At 41.2% G+C, this 13,707-nt stretch overlaps 1 protein-coding gene across 3 annotated transcripts in view; it reads right to left on the bottom strand.

Annotated features, from left to right (window-relative positions):
- Positions 1-13,429, bottom strand: part of LOC140899075 (C-type lectin domain family 4 member E-like) — a 41,208-nt gene extending 27,779 nt beyond the window's left edge. For 2 of the 3 annotated variants that reach the window (XM_073313843.1, XM_073313863.1), the window contains exons 1-2: positions 13,282-13,429; positions 11,972-12,082 (exon numbers count right to left, since the gene is read on the bottom strand). The gene's annotated coding sequence lies outside the window, so the exon portion shown is untranslated. Of the gene's footprint in view, positions 1-11,971; positions 12,083-12,681; positions 12,784-13,281 lie in introns of all 3 variants that reach the window. The other variant, XM_073313854.1, reaches the window with a different exon arrangement.
- Positions 13,430-13,707: the final 278 nt, after the last annotated feature.

Genomic DNA, 13,707 nt, shown 5'->3' with positions numbered 1-13,707 from the left:
AGGTTACCTTTAGCTTCTTAACCCTTTACAGGTGAGAGGAGCTTTCCCCTGGCCAGGAGGGATTTCAAAGGGGTTTACCCTTCCCTTTATATTTATGACAGGAATAATAGACATTCACTGTACTGCTTAGGCCTCATCTACACTGCGAGTACAACCAGGTTAGAGGGCCCAGCTAAAGCAGGAAAATTTCCCAGCACAGTTTAAGTAGTTGGTTTTAATTGTGGCCTTGTCTCCATGAGAAAACTGCACTGATTTAATTAAATGGGTTCAGAGACTGATTGAGTTAAATTGGGGCAACCCCTTTGGTGTGGACACTCCTATTTCTGTATTACACTGTCACATATTGATTTAGCTTTAGGGGATTCCGTACTGACTTCAACTCTGTTGATACACGACACTAGTGATAAACCACAATAAAAGCCTCTGCACAAGGGGGTTACCCCAATTTAACTAAACCAGTACCTAAACCCAGTTAGTTAAGTTGGTGCAGTTCCATGCGGAGACAAGCCCTGAGTCCCTGGAGTGATGCAAAAGCTTTGGACTATTTAGCATTGCTCAGGGACATGAGCAAAGCCTCTTCTCTACTGCAGTGATGGAACAGAGTTGTAGTTGAGTTAGGGGGAAACAGGTTGGACCTGGTTATATCTGTAGTATGGACAGGGCCTTATGCCTGGGTTTAAATGTCCCTGCTGTGGAACAGAGGCTGTGCTGTGCTGTGGAACAGAGGCTGCTGTGCTATGCAGAAAATGTAAGTTATTAACTTGACCAGCATTGGGAGGGTTAATAGGAGGCCTCTTTTTCCCAGTGCAAACCCACTGGCCCTGCCCTTTCCAGCTTGCCTCCTGCACAAGACTTCTGGGAGCTTTAGTGACACTCCAGCTTTTTTCCACTTTAAATACTTTTAGCAGTTTATATTTTTTCCAGAATTGATCTTTTCAATGGAAGTTTGGGCCCCAACAGCCCCTCCCTGCCACCATAATTACAGCTCACAGCCCAGCGTGATTCATCCTCTCCCATCAAATCTCTCTGTGAGCTGACCCTAGAGAGAGATGGGCTCAGTCTCCAGCCTCATATCCAGGATGAAAGAAATCCAGCCAGTAAGATTGCTAAAGCATGTGGTGAGAGAAACATTTTGCTTTGAATTCATTTAGGCTTTGAATTCATTTAGGCTTCTTAAATTAGTTATTAGTTGCGTTTACTTTTATTTTCTTGTAACCAAATCTGACTTTTTGTCTCATTACTTGTAATCACTTAAAATCTATCTTTATGTATCTTATAAATGTGTTTTATTGTTTTATCTAAACCAGTGTGTTTGGATTAAAATGTTTGGGAAACTCTATTTGAGATAACAGGATTTGTGCATATAATTTCCTATTAATAAAATGACAGACTTTATATGAGATTGCGTTGTCCAGGAGTGAGCTGGGCAGTACAAGTCACACATTTCTGGGGGCAAGTCTGGAACTGGGAGTTTGCTGGTGTTGCCCTGCAATGTAATTCAGGAGTGGCTAGCTATAGCACTCATACAATACAGCTGAAAGTAATTTACATGCTGGAGGCTGTGTGTGAGCAGACCAGGAGTGGTTGCTCTCACAGCAAAGCACTGTAAAAGGCACCCCAGGTTGGAGAATTGAGAGGACACAGCTGTTCAAGAGTCCAGATTGTACCATTGGTAATGTTATGTCTTTTCCCCAGTTTCTGTTTCCATGTGCATACATGACAGTACTATCCTCATTGTTGTGTTTACTGCGTCTCCAGAACCCAGAAGAGAGAGAAGCTCATGTGTTTGAGATGCATCACTAAGAGTGTGGTGGGGGGAGAGAGGCTGAGCTAGTGAGGATGCAACAAGAAGGAGAAATACAGCACTTGGATCAAACAGGGAGATTTCTCTTCCTCCTTTTCACTGTTCCCAAAGCTGAGTTTATAGCTTCTGACCATGTTCCCTGTGTAAATTTTCTCAGTAGTGGGTATAGCTCTCTCTCTCTCTCTCAGACACCCCCCCATTACATTATATATTATTATTACTACTATTATTATTAATCATGGCACTAAGTAGAGGATGCTAAATAGTCTTCTCAAGGTGCAGTCTCTTTATACAGAGTCTGATTCAGTGCCACTGGGCTTCCATCTCCCAAGCAGTCAGAATGATACCACAACTCTTTTCTTGACTGCTTGTAACTGTTCCGTTTACCTGAGTGAAAATAAAATGGTGGAAAAATAAAATAATATCAGATGCAGTCACTGAACAGACAGTAGGAGCCTGGGGTCCTATAGGGGGTGTGATGGAGCTGGCTGTGATGGGCAAAGAAGCCCAGGATTGAATGGTCACAGAGCCTGAATAAGCTGCTCATCTTCAGATGAGTAAGGCATCTGGCATCGGGGGGGGGGGGGGGTTGTGAAGAGGGGAATGGAAACATCCTCTCCAAGGCTGCAGACATAAAGGGTACAAGAAAACATTCTAAGCATTAGAAGCAAGAGGAAAGCGAAGGATAGAGTAGGCCCATTACCCACTGAGGAGGGAAAGACAACAGAAAATACAATAATGATCAAAGCATTAACTGCCTTTTTTGTTTCAGTTTTTGCCAAAAATGTCAGCAATGATCTGACAACTAACATAGTGAACATCAGTGTAAATGGGGTAGGGTATGAGGCTAAACTAGGGAAAGAACAAGTTAAAAATTACTAGACAAGTTAGATGTCTTCAAGTCAGCAGGGCCTGATGAAATGCATCCTAGAATACTTAAAGACTTGGCTGAAGAGATCTCTGAGCCATTAGTGATTATCTTTGAGAACTTTTGAGGATTGGGGAGACCCCAGAGGACTAGAAAATGGCAAATATAATGGCATCTATAAAAAGGGGAATAAGGACAACCCAGGGAATTATAGACCAGTCAGTTTAACTTCAGTTCCCGAAAAGATAATGGAGCAAATAATCAATTTGTAAGCACCTAGAAGATAAGATGATAAAAAAGAGTCGGTATGGATTTGTCCAGAAAAAATCATGTCAAACCAGCCTAATATCCTTTTTTGACAGGGTAACAAGCCTTTTGGATAGTGGACAAGCAGTAGTTGTGATATATCTCAACTTTAAGAAGGCTTTTGATACTGTTTCACAGGACCTTCTCATAAACAAACTAGAAAAATACAGCCTTGATGAACCTACTATAAGATGGATGCATAACTTGTTGCAAAACCATAATCAGACAGTAGTTATCAATGGTTCACAGTGAAGCTATAAAGGCATGTAAAGTGGGGTCCCACAGGGATCTGTCCTGGGTCTGGTTCTATTCAATATCTTCATCAGTGATTTGGATAATGGCATAGAAAGTACACTTACAGAGTTTGCGGATGATACCAAGCTGGGAGGAGCAAGTGCTTTGGGGACAGAATTAAAATTCAAAATGATCTTGAAAAACTGAAGAAATGGTCTGTAATAAATAAGATCAAATTCAATAGGAGAAATGCAAAGTACTACACTCAGGAAGGAATAAACAGTTGCACACATACATAAAATGGGAAATGACTGCCTAGGAAAGAGTACTGCATAGAAGAATCTGGGGGTTATAATGGACCACAAACTAAATATAAGTTAACCATATAAGACTGTTGCAAAAAAGGGAACATCATTCTGGGATGTTTTAGCAGAAGTGTTGTAAGCAAGACATGAAGAGTAATTCTTCCACTCTAGTCTGTACTGATAAGACCTCAGCTGGAGTATTGTGTCCAGTTCTGGGCACCCCACTTTGAGAAAGATGTGGACAAATTGGACAAAGTTCAGAGGAGAGCAACAAAAATGATTAAAGGTCTAGAACAGGGGTTCTCAACTGGGGGTTGTGACCCTGCAGGGGGTTGCGAGGTTATTACGTGGGGGTCATGAGCTGTCAGCCTCCACCCCCAAACCTCACTTTGCCTCCAGCATAATAGTGCTTAATATAAAAAAATGTGGTTTTAATTTATAAAGGGGGTCACACTCAGAGGCTTGCTATGTGAAAGGGCTCACCAATACAAACGTTTGAGAACCACTAGAAAACATGACTTATGAGGAAAGATTGAAATAATTAGGTTTGTTCAGTTTGGAGAGAAGACTTAGGGAACACATGATAACAGTTGTCAGTACTGTATGTGAAAGGTTGTTATAAAGTGGAGGGTGATAAATTGTTCTCCTTACGCATTGAGGACAGGACAAGAAGTACTGGGCTTAAATTGCAGCAAGAGAGATTTAGGTTAGACATTAGGAAAACTTCCTAGCTGCCACATTAATTAAGCACTGGAACAAATTGCCTAGGCTAGGCGGGTTGTGGAATCTCTGTCACTGGAAGTTTTAAAGATTAGGGCAGACAAACACCAGATGATGATCTAGATAATACTTAGTCCTGCCTTAGTGCAGGGGAGTGAACTAGATGACCTCTCAAATTCCCTTCAAGTCCTACATTTCTATGATGAATCAGGTGATAATTCATCACTTCCAGACTGAGGTTTTTTTTCTACTACTTCTTCTTCCTCTTTATACTAAAATTTCCCCCCTGAAACCTTTCCCAATCAATTCCTTCCCCACTTTGGTGCTTTCTCCCTCTATATACTTGTAGACGGTTAATGCACAATAACCAATTCTGTGCTCAACTACACCCCTCCTCCTTCTGTGCTTGCTCCAGCAGCCTCTCCCTTAGTGTCTCCTCCTCCACTTTCTCCCCTTCTAACCATTTAATTCATGGATCCATCACTGGTCTCATTCTCTTCTCAATCTACACCCTACCCCATAGATGACCTCATCAACCCAAATGGCTTCACATGTTGTCTTTGCTATGTTGGTTCAAAAAATATACCCTCCATTCAATTCCACCTCTCTCTATTTGACCCAGAGCTGCCCCAGTGAAACCCTCTTCTGCTCCCTTCTATATCATTGACAACTATTTCACCATCCTCTCAGCCACTTAGGCTTGCAACCTTTGTGTCATATTTGACCCCTCTGTCTCTCTCTCTTCTTTATCCTCACATCCAGGTGCCCGCCCAAAACTGCCAGTCCTTTCCTCCCTCTCTCTCCATCCCTACTGCCAATTCTTCAGCCCATGCCTTGGTCATCTCTCTCTAATCTTGACTGTTGCACCTACCCCTCTGTAACATCTCCAGGTTTCATATTATGCCCTCAAATCCATCCAGCTTGCTGCCGCCATTTCTTCTCCTGATCCCTCCCCACCTGAGTCTCTTCATTGGCTTTTGTTCTTCTTCTGTGTCAGATTCAAAACACTTGCCACACCTTCAAGGCCCTTCAGAGCTTTGACCCATCTCATCTATAGTTGCCTCCTACTCCTGTGTTCACCCACTTCAGCTTATCTCATCACTCTTCTGTCCTTCCACAAGCAACTCTGCACCTTTTCTCACTATGCCCTTAATACCTGGAATATCCTCCTCGACCATGTGCTCCTGCCTCAAATCACTCCTGAAAAATCATTCCTTTCAGTCAGTCTTCCACCATTGCCCTCTCTCCTGACTGTCTCTAATTTGTGATATTATGGTGGGGCAGTAATGAAGCCATAGTCGAGGTTGCATCAGAAATTTGTGTTTAATGGGAAAAGAATAGGAATATCTGCTAGATATTTTACTATACAAAAAAACTGGAACACACAAAATAGAGCGTAGCAGGCTTTTAATTTTCTATCTAAATGGAATCTGTAAGAGAGTAACTGAATTTAACAATATTTTGGATATAGAAATGGGTGTGTTTTGTTATTGGAGCCCTAGTGTCTCACTTTTGCAAGAGTACACATGAAAGAATCTAGAATAAACTTCCCATACAGATACCCTTCCCGTGTCTATCTATAGTTTACGCAAATACCATTTATATATTTTTCCATTTTGGAATTTCAGAGAAAAATATTTTTTGTTTCATAACTGATGTGTGCTCTGCCAATTTGAAAGCACTGCAGTAAAGATATGACAGTGTGTATTAGCCAGCAACCTATGTTGCTAGACATATCTATCTATATATGTATATCTATACATGGAAGAAGATTCATCATATGCCAGTGACACTGTAGATTCTAATGTGAACATTGACTTCAGCATTGCTAATCTGGAAGTGCCACATTAATTGAGGAGGACACTCTTTACCACATATTGCCCTACTATGTCTTTCATGTGTGACAACACATTTGCCAAGTTGCAGTGACTGCATTTAATTGAATGTCAACATTTCTCCATAGCTGACTACTCACTGCAGCCACTGTGTTCTTGAGTATGTTGGCATTGTTCTTTGTAAGGCAATGTATTTACTTTTTATTTTTGATGTCCAGTTTACACAGCTGCTTTTAAAAATAGGAAAATTCACACAGAAAAATCTTTGTTTTTTGTTAATTATGATTGTACTGTTTTACTTTAATAACAATTTCTTCACATGGTGAAAAGCTAGAAAATAAACCCTTTCAGGTCAACAACCGTACTTCTGTTTCTCTACTGACACCAACAGAAAACTTTACAACTCTTACCAATTCCTATCCTCCTTCCACCGCACATTGTTCACACCCATGGCTTCATAAACTACCAGTCAGCCTTAACTCCAACATGCATATAAGAAAGATGCATATGTTAAGTGTGCTTTTAACATATGCCTTTGCATTGAGATTTTCTTTGACGAAAAGAGAATTTTTAACTGGTGTGTCCTTCTTGTACAAACTGTCATACCCCCTGAACTCCGACATACACACATGGGAGAGTTTTTTCCCCTACCTACTGAATCCGAAGAGAAGTGTATCTTACTAGGATGAATTGAACTTTGAAAAAAAAGTCTCGTTAAAACAGTAACTCTTGGAATATTTTTTTCACATTTCTTTCTATATAATCTGACTTGCTCTAATGCCCAAAATATAACTATGTTGTATAAAATCTATTTTGGAGATTCATCAGCTGTAAGGTTTTGATGACTGCACTTGGCAACAAGGTATGTGAGCAATTTACATATCTATACAAATCATAGCTTTGTTTAGTGACAGTTAAGGCTGCATCAAGACATACCCCACCCATCATCTTAGAACCTCAAAAGCATGGAAATAAGTTAACAGCAAGGTTTCCTGCGTTTCTTTCCTCTTTCATGTTGTCTGTAACATACTCCAGTACTCCATAAGGCTTTTGCTTCCATTGCAAACAGATACTGAAAGCAATACGTACCCCAGCTTCATCAAACTTGCATCCAACACAAAACCTTAACAGTGATCACAGCAACATTAAGGCAGAATAACTTCCCAAATGCATGGACTGTCCAAAAGTCAGATGATCTGTTGTCTGTTGATACATGAAGGTCTGAGGTTACTGTTAAAGTTTAATGACACATTTTATTTTATTTTATTTTGGGCCTTAGAGGAAATCAGATTATCACCACAGACTTAGATGAAATATTTAGGCCCGTAGGGTGAAATGCTGGTTTTACTAAACTGAATGGCAAGATTCTTATTGACTTCAATAGGCCCTGGATTTCACCCTTATTGTTTCTGTGGGAACATTCTTAAAAGAAGGAGCTACACTTTTAAGTTATTGCTCTTTTTAGAGTTCTCAGAAAAAAGAAAACACTTTTAACATCTATCTTCCTCTTGTGTATAGAGTTGGGCAAAGTATTTCAAATGAAATTTTTTCACCAAAAAAAAAAAAATGTAGATTTGGGCCAACCAAAACATCTAGTGAATTTGTGTCAAATCCACCAGATTGTTTTGGTCAAAAAGAAAACAAATTCTGAAAAAAATGAAACTTTTCATTACAATATTTTCCAAATGGAAGAGTTTGATTTTTCAAATAAAAACAACTTTTTGTTTTCAGTTTTACTTCAATTTTATTTTAGACATGTTTAAAAAAACCTCAAAAACAAAATGAAATGTATCATTTTCGGTCAATTGAATTGTTTTATACAACTCTCCTTGTATGTGTGTTGAAGTTAAGGCTGTATAAATTACAAGAATTAGATGTTAAAAAATAATTTTTTTAGAGAGGATAAAAAAGAAGAAGCAAATAAATAAATTAAAAAAAAAAAAAGAGAGAGAGAGAGAATCAATTTTCAGCCTTAGGGAAATGCCAATATGTTGACATTTCTTTTTATCCTGACTCAGGATGAATAGTCAAAATATTGAAACTTTGAGGAACAAAAAGTTCTGAAATATTTTGATTCAGAAATACCAAAGATTTCATTTTGACATTTTCAATTGAAACTGTTTTTTCGTAGATTTCAAGGCCAGAAGGGACTTTTGTGATCATCTAGTCCGACCTCTTTTATCACACTGTCCATAGAACTTCCCCAAACATATGTCCTTTAGAGAAACATCCAATCTTCATTTAAAAATGGTCAGTAATGGGGAATCCACCAGAACCCTTGGTAAATTGTTCCACTGGTTAATTATCCTCACTGTTAAAAATATATGCCTTATTTACACTCTGAGTTTGTCTAGTTTCATCTTCCAGCCTTGTTATACTTTTGTCTGCTAGATTGTAGAGCCCATTATTAAATGTTTGTTCCTCATGAAGATACTTATAGAATGTAATCAAGTCATTCCTTAACCTGCTCATTGTTAAGCTAAATAGGTTGAGCTCCTTGAGTCCGTCACTATAAGGCATGTTTTCCAATTCTTTAATCATTCTCTTGGCTCTTCTCTGAATCCCTTCAATTTATCAACATCTTTGTTGACACTGGAACTGGACACAGTATTTCAGCAGCAGTCTCACCAGTGCTAAATATGGAGGTAAAATCACCTCTCTACTCCTATTCAAGAGTCCCCTGTTTATGCACCCCAGGATTGCATTAGCTTTTTTGGCCACAGTGTTGTACTGAGAGCACATGTTCAAATCTTTTTCAGAGTCACTGCATCCCAGGATAGAGTCCCCCATTCTTTGTTCCTAGATGTATACATGTACATTTAGCCTTATTGAAACACATATTTGCTTGTGCCCAGTTTACCAAGCAATCCAGATTGCTCTGAATCAGTGACTTATCCTCTTCATTATTTATCACTCCCCCCAATTTTTGTGTCATCTGCAAACTTGATCGGTGATTATTTTATGTTTTCTTCCAGGTCATTAATAAAAATTTTAAATAGCATAGCACCAAGAACTGATCCTGCAGGATCCCACTGGAAAAACACCTGTTCAGTGATCCCTTTTTGAGACCTATCATTTAGCCAGTTTTTAATTAATTTAATATGTGCCATATTAATTATATTGTTCAAGTTTATTAATCAAAATGTCATGCAGTACCAAGTTAAATGCCTCCCAAAATGTATGTATATTACATCAACGGTATTACCTTTATCACCTAAACTTGTAATCTCACAAGAAGTAATATCTAGTTTGACAGTTTCTATTTTCCATAAACTCATGTTGCTTGGCATTAACTTTATAATCCACCTTTCATAGGCTCTGACTCCGTGGGTGCTCTGAGGCTGGAGCACCCATGGGAAAACAACACTGGGTGCTCAGCAGTCACCAGCGGCCCCGCCGATCAGCTCCTCCCCCTCTCTCCCAGCACCTCCTGCCCATTGCAGATCAGCTGTATAGCAGCGTGCAGGAGGTGCTGGGGGGAGGGGGTGGGAAGAGGTGGGGTGGGGTCTTGGGGAAAGAGGTGGAGTGGGGGCGAGGCCTGTGGCAGAGCTGGAATCGAGCACCCCTGGGAAAATTAGGAAGTTATCAGCTACTCCATTATTTTGCCTGGAATTGAAGTCGGACTGACAGGCATATAATTAGACAGGTCATCCCATTTACACTTTTAAAATATTGGCACAACATTAGCTTTCTTCCAGTCTTCTGAAACTTCCCTGGCATTTCACTGACTTATTGAAAGTCATCATTAACGGTCCAGCAAGTTTCTCTGCCAACTCTTCTAAGACTCTTGGATGCAAGTTATCTGGCTCTGCTGATTTTACAATGTCCAATTTTAGTAGCTGCTGTTTAACATTCACCTGAGATATTAGTGGAATGGAAAGAGTTGTCATAGGATATGGCTGCATCATCTGTTTTTCCCTCAAAATACAGAACAGAAATGTTCAATAAACAGTCTGTTCTGCATTATTTTGATAACTACCATTTCCATCTAGTAAAGGTACAATATCATTGTTAGGATTCCCAATATATTTAAACTGCTTATAGTCCTTAACTCTGCTGGCCATAAATTTCTCCTTGTGTCCCTTTGCTTCTGTTATCAATTTTCTATAATTCCTAGTGTTAGAAGTGTTAGTGATTCCGGCCTATAGATTTGCCTGAGATAGAATTTTGGGTCTAGTTTGCCAGTTTGATTTTTGATACACTTACATCCTTACTAATATGTGTGAACAACGATACTGTGTGTTGCTTCTGCCCAGCCAGATGGGTTTGTTAATATAATGAGAAAGATAAGGGATAGAGCAAAAGTTAATGGGTATGGTGGGAGTATAATATATGAGCGCACAGTTGAAGACTGCCTTGACTCCTATCTCAAGGCAAGATCAAGCAACCAGTCGGGAGAGGCAAGGGGGATGGGAGGGGAAGGTATAAGAAACACTCAGGCCAAAGAAATACCTGTCCCCAACCAAAACACAACCTCATTCCTTACCCCTCCCATGGGATACAAAAAAGGTGGGATGAAGCCCCCAGATGCACAACCCCCCAAAGTGGAACGTGACCATAAATTGTAAGCGGTGGAACCAAGGGTGTGAACTACAGGTATATTTATGCCTGCTAAGGGGGGGCGGTGGGGTGGGGGGAAGGACACTGGGGGGTCAGAGCTATGGATATGCTTGCTTGAAACTAACCCCAATAAACATCGCATTGCCTGCACTTCGGACTTCCCATCTTCTGCTTTCTGTCTGCGTGACAAGAACCCGGAGTGGGGGGGGGAGGGGGGGTGAAGGGAAAGCCCCCAACACCTAGTTTCTGATATATATATATATATATATATATATATATATATATATATATATATATATATATATATATTCATTACTTGCAACTTCCACTTTCTTTTGTTTGTTTTATATTATTTTTTATAGCTGCCTTCACTTCCCCTCCAAACCAGGTAAATATTTTAACCAATATGACTTTCTTCCTCAAGTGTAGTATTGTGGCTTTTCAGGCATCTAATAAAGTGTTGTTAAACAATTCCCAATTTGCAGTTACATTTTCCTGATTAAGTTCTTCCTCCCTGTGCATATGGCTCATAATTGCTTTGTGAAATTGGTTCTTTTAGCACCATATATATATATATGTATTACTGGTTTTGCCTTTATTCTGTTTGCATATTATGAATCTGATCAAGTCATGATCATTTGTATCTAAATTACCATTAATCTTTAATGCTGTGATCAATTCTTCATCGGTCAAGAAAATTTTTTTTATATAGAATTCCCTCATAGTGGATGCAAAACTGTTTGAGTTAGGAAATTGTCATCTATAATATTTAGATATTCCAAAACTTAGTCTTGGCAGCATGAGACCTCTAGCATATGTCACTCAAGTTGAAGTCTACCTGATCATGCAGCTTTTTCCACCCCCCCCACAGAGAGAGCTGCTTAAGGAGATGGTTACAGGATGACCTGTGTTCGTCACCAGCTGGGAGCAATTAACCACTCAGACTTCAAATAGCAGAGCTGATCATTGCAGTCTTTAACAAGGCACCAGCAAACAGAAAACTAAATGTTTAGCCATTGCTCAAATCAAAACCTTTTGATTTTCCCGATGGAAAATTCTCCCAAAATAGACTATCCTTAGTATCTGAGAGAGAACAGCACCCGCTACTGAGCCTCCAGCACCACTCCCTCCAGCTCTGGCTGTGTTACTGCCTGTTTACCCATCCACATAAGGCAGGGCTCAACTGGCTGGTTTGTGTGATCTCACTTGATTACCAGCCCCACCCACGGTGAGGATCTCTTCAGTCTACACAGGAGTTTAAATCAGAGTCCAGGTCCCAGAAAGGAAGGGAATTGCACGTGGTGGAGAGTCATTTCTGCCCACTTTCATTCATACTGACCTGTCCCTGCCTGATCCTCTGAGACACAAGTTTTTTCCTTCAGATACCGGAGCTGCCAAGACAGTTTCTCTTGCTCTTCGTGCTGTGTCCTAGTGTCCCAACGCCAGGTAACTACAGACACGGAGAGGAAGAAAACCAGAATTATAGCACTAGCCATTGGGAGAGGGGAACCGGATCTGGAGGGAGAGGACAGACTCTTGGTCTGTCTCTTGCTAAGTGCCCCACAGGAAGGCGCATCCTCACATCTTGTGCCTCATTGTGCAGTATAATCCCAGACTGGACGAAAGGGGGATTCTACCCGATCTTCTCAGTGACCAGATCATGCCCTGAAACAGGCCGCTTAGTACCTCTATCCATGCTAGCAGCAGCACCAATGTTGCTGCTCCACATAAATGTATCCCATTCCTCTTTAAACCCTGGTATTGTATCTGACTCAATGACCCCCTGCAGCAGTGAGTTCCACCGGCTGTCAACATACCATGTGAATGTGCATTTCCCTTTCCTGGTTCTGAATATACCAGCCACTCATTTCACTGGGAACCTCTTTATTTTTGTAAGTTAGGGCTGAGGGAAAAGGCAGGACAAATCCTTCAATAACACCCCCCACAGGGGGAGGGACCAATCCCCCAGAGAGCCATACAATTCCTGCTTATTGCATCTTATTTGCTGTTCTTTCCAATCCAGCTGAATAAGCGGCAGCCAGAACCCACCGAGGATGCTGGAGATGAAACAGGCACTGAGGATCAGAATGGAGATCACAGGAACGACCCAGGTGCTCAGCTAGGGGCAGCCTCCCCTCTTCTCTGCAGGGGCTGAAATACACCAGGCAGCAATCACACAGACCAGAGCCAAAGGAGCAGGAGGGTCTGTTTCTAGCACAGTGCCTGGAGGCACTTGATAGGTTTTCCTCTTGTGTGCTCACAGGAGCCATCTCTTCTTCTCCTCCATTACGCTTTTGTCTTTCCTTTTCTTCTACCTCTCTCCTCTTCTCTCTCCTCACTGTCTGTTTCTTTACTGCTTCTATTCCATTTCTTCCTTTTCCAAAATTCATTCTTGTTCCCCTTCTTTGCTTTGGCTTTTCTCTCCTCACTCCCCTGCCAATTTCCTTCCCATCTCACCCCCAGTTCTTGTCCCTCTTTCCTTCCCTTCCCTCTCCACACCTCTATCTCATGCTCTCTCTCCTTGGATCACCCATTTCTGTAAGGCTCTTCTATTGTTCTGACTTCTCCATCGGTCTTTGGCCATTCCCTTTTCCAGCCGTCATTACCACCATCCATCCCCCAGCAGAGCAGAGATAAAATCCCCCTTACCATCTGTAGTTCCGGGGCTGGTTTCCCCTGTTGGGCTCATGGCCTCTCCCAGTCAGTGACTTTGGGTTTCACATGTAATCACGAGCACAGGAATTAGGTGTTTTTGGAGGTGGCCAGACACAAACAAAGAGCATATAAATTCTCTGCTGGGACTGGCAAGCAGCACTGGAGTTTGAGGAACCCCACTGAGTGGGCGGAAAGGGAAGCTGAGGGTTTGCTGCCTTCTTATCAGGGGGAAAAATACTGTGAGAGGAACATGAAGTGAAACTAGAATGAGCCAAACATGGACCTCACAAAGGTATAGAGAGAAGGAACCTCCCTCCTCTGCACCCCACAGAACCTCATGGTCCCCCCTGCCCCAAAGTCAGTGGGACCCCCCCTGCGCGGATCTCCTCAGTGGCTGGGGCAAGCCATCTCTGACTCAAT

The sequence above is a fragment of the Lepidochelys kempii genome, chromosome 1 (genome assembly GCF_965140265.1).
Source record: "Lepidochelys kempii isolate rLepKem1 chromosome 1, rLepKem1.hap2, whole genome shotgun sequence".
Taxonomy (NCBI): Eukaryota; Metazoa; Chordata; order Testudines; family Cheloniidae; genus Lepidochelys; species Lepidochelys kempii.
The sequence above is the reverse complement of the archived record's forward strand: the minus strand, read 5'-3'. Positions and strand labels throughout refer to the sequence as shown.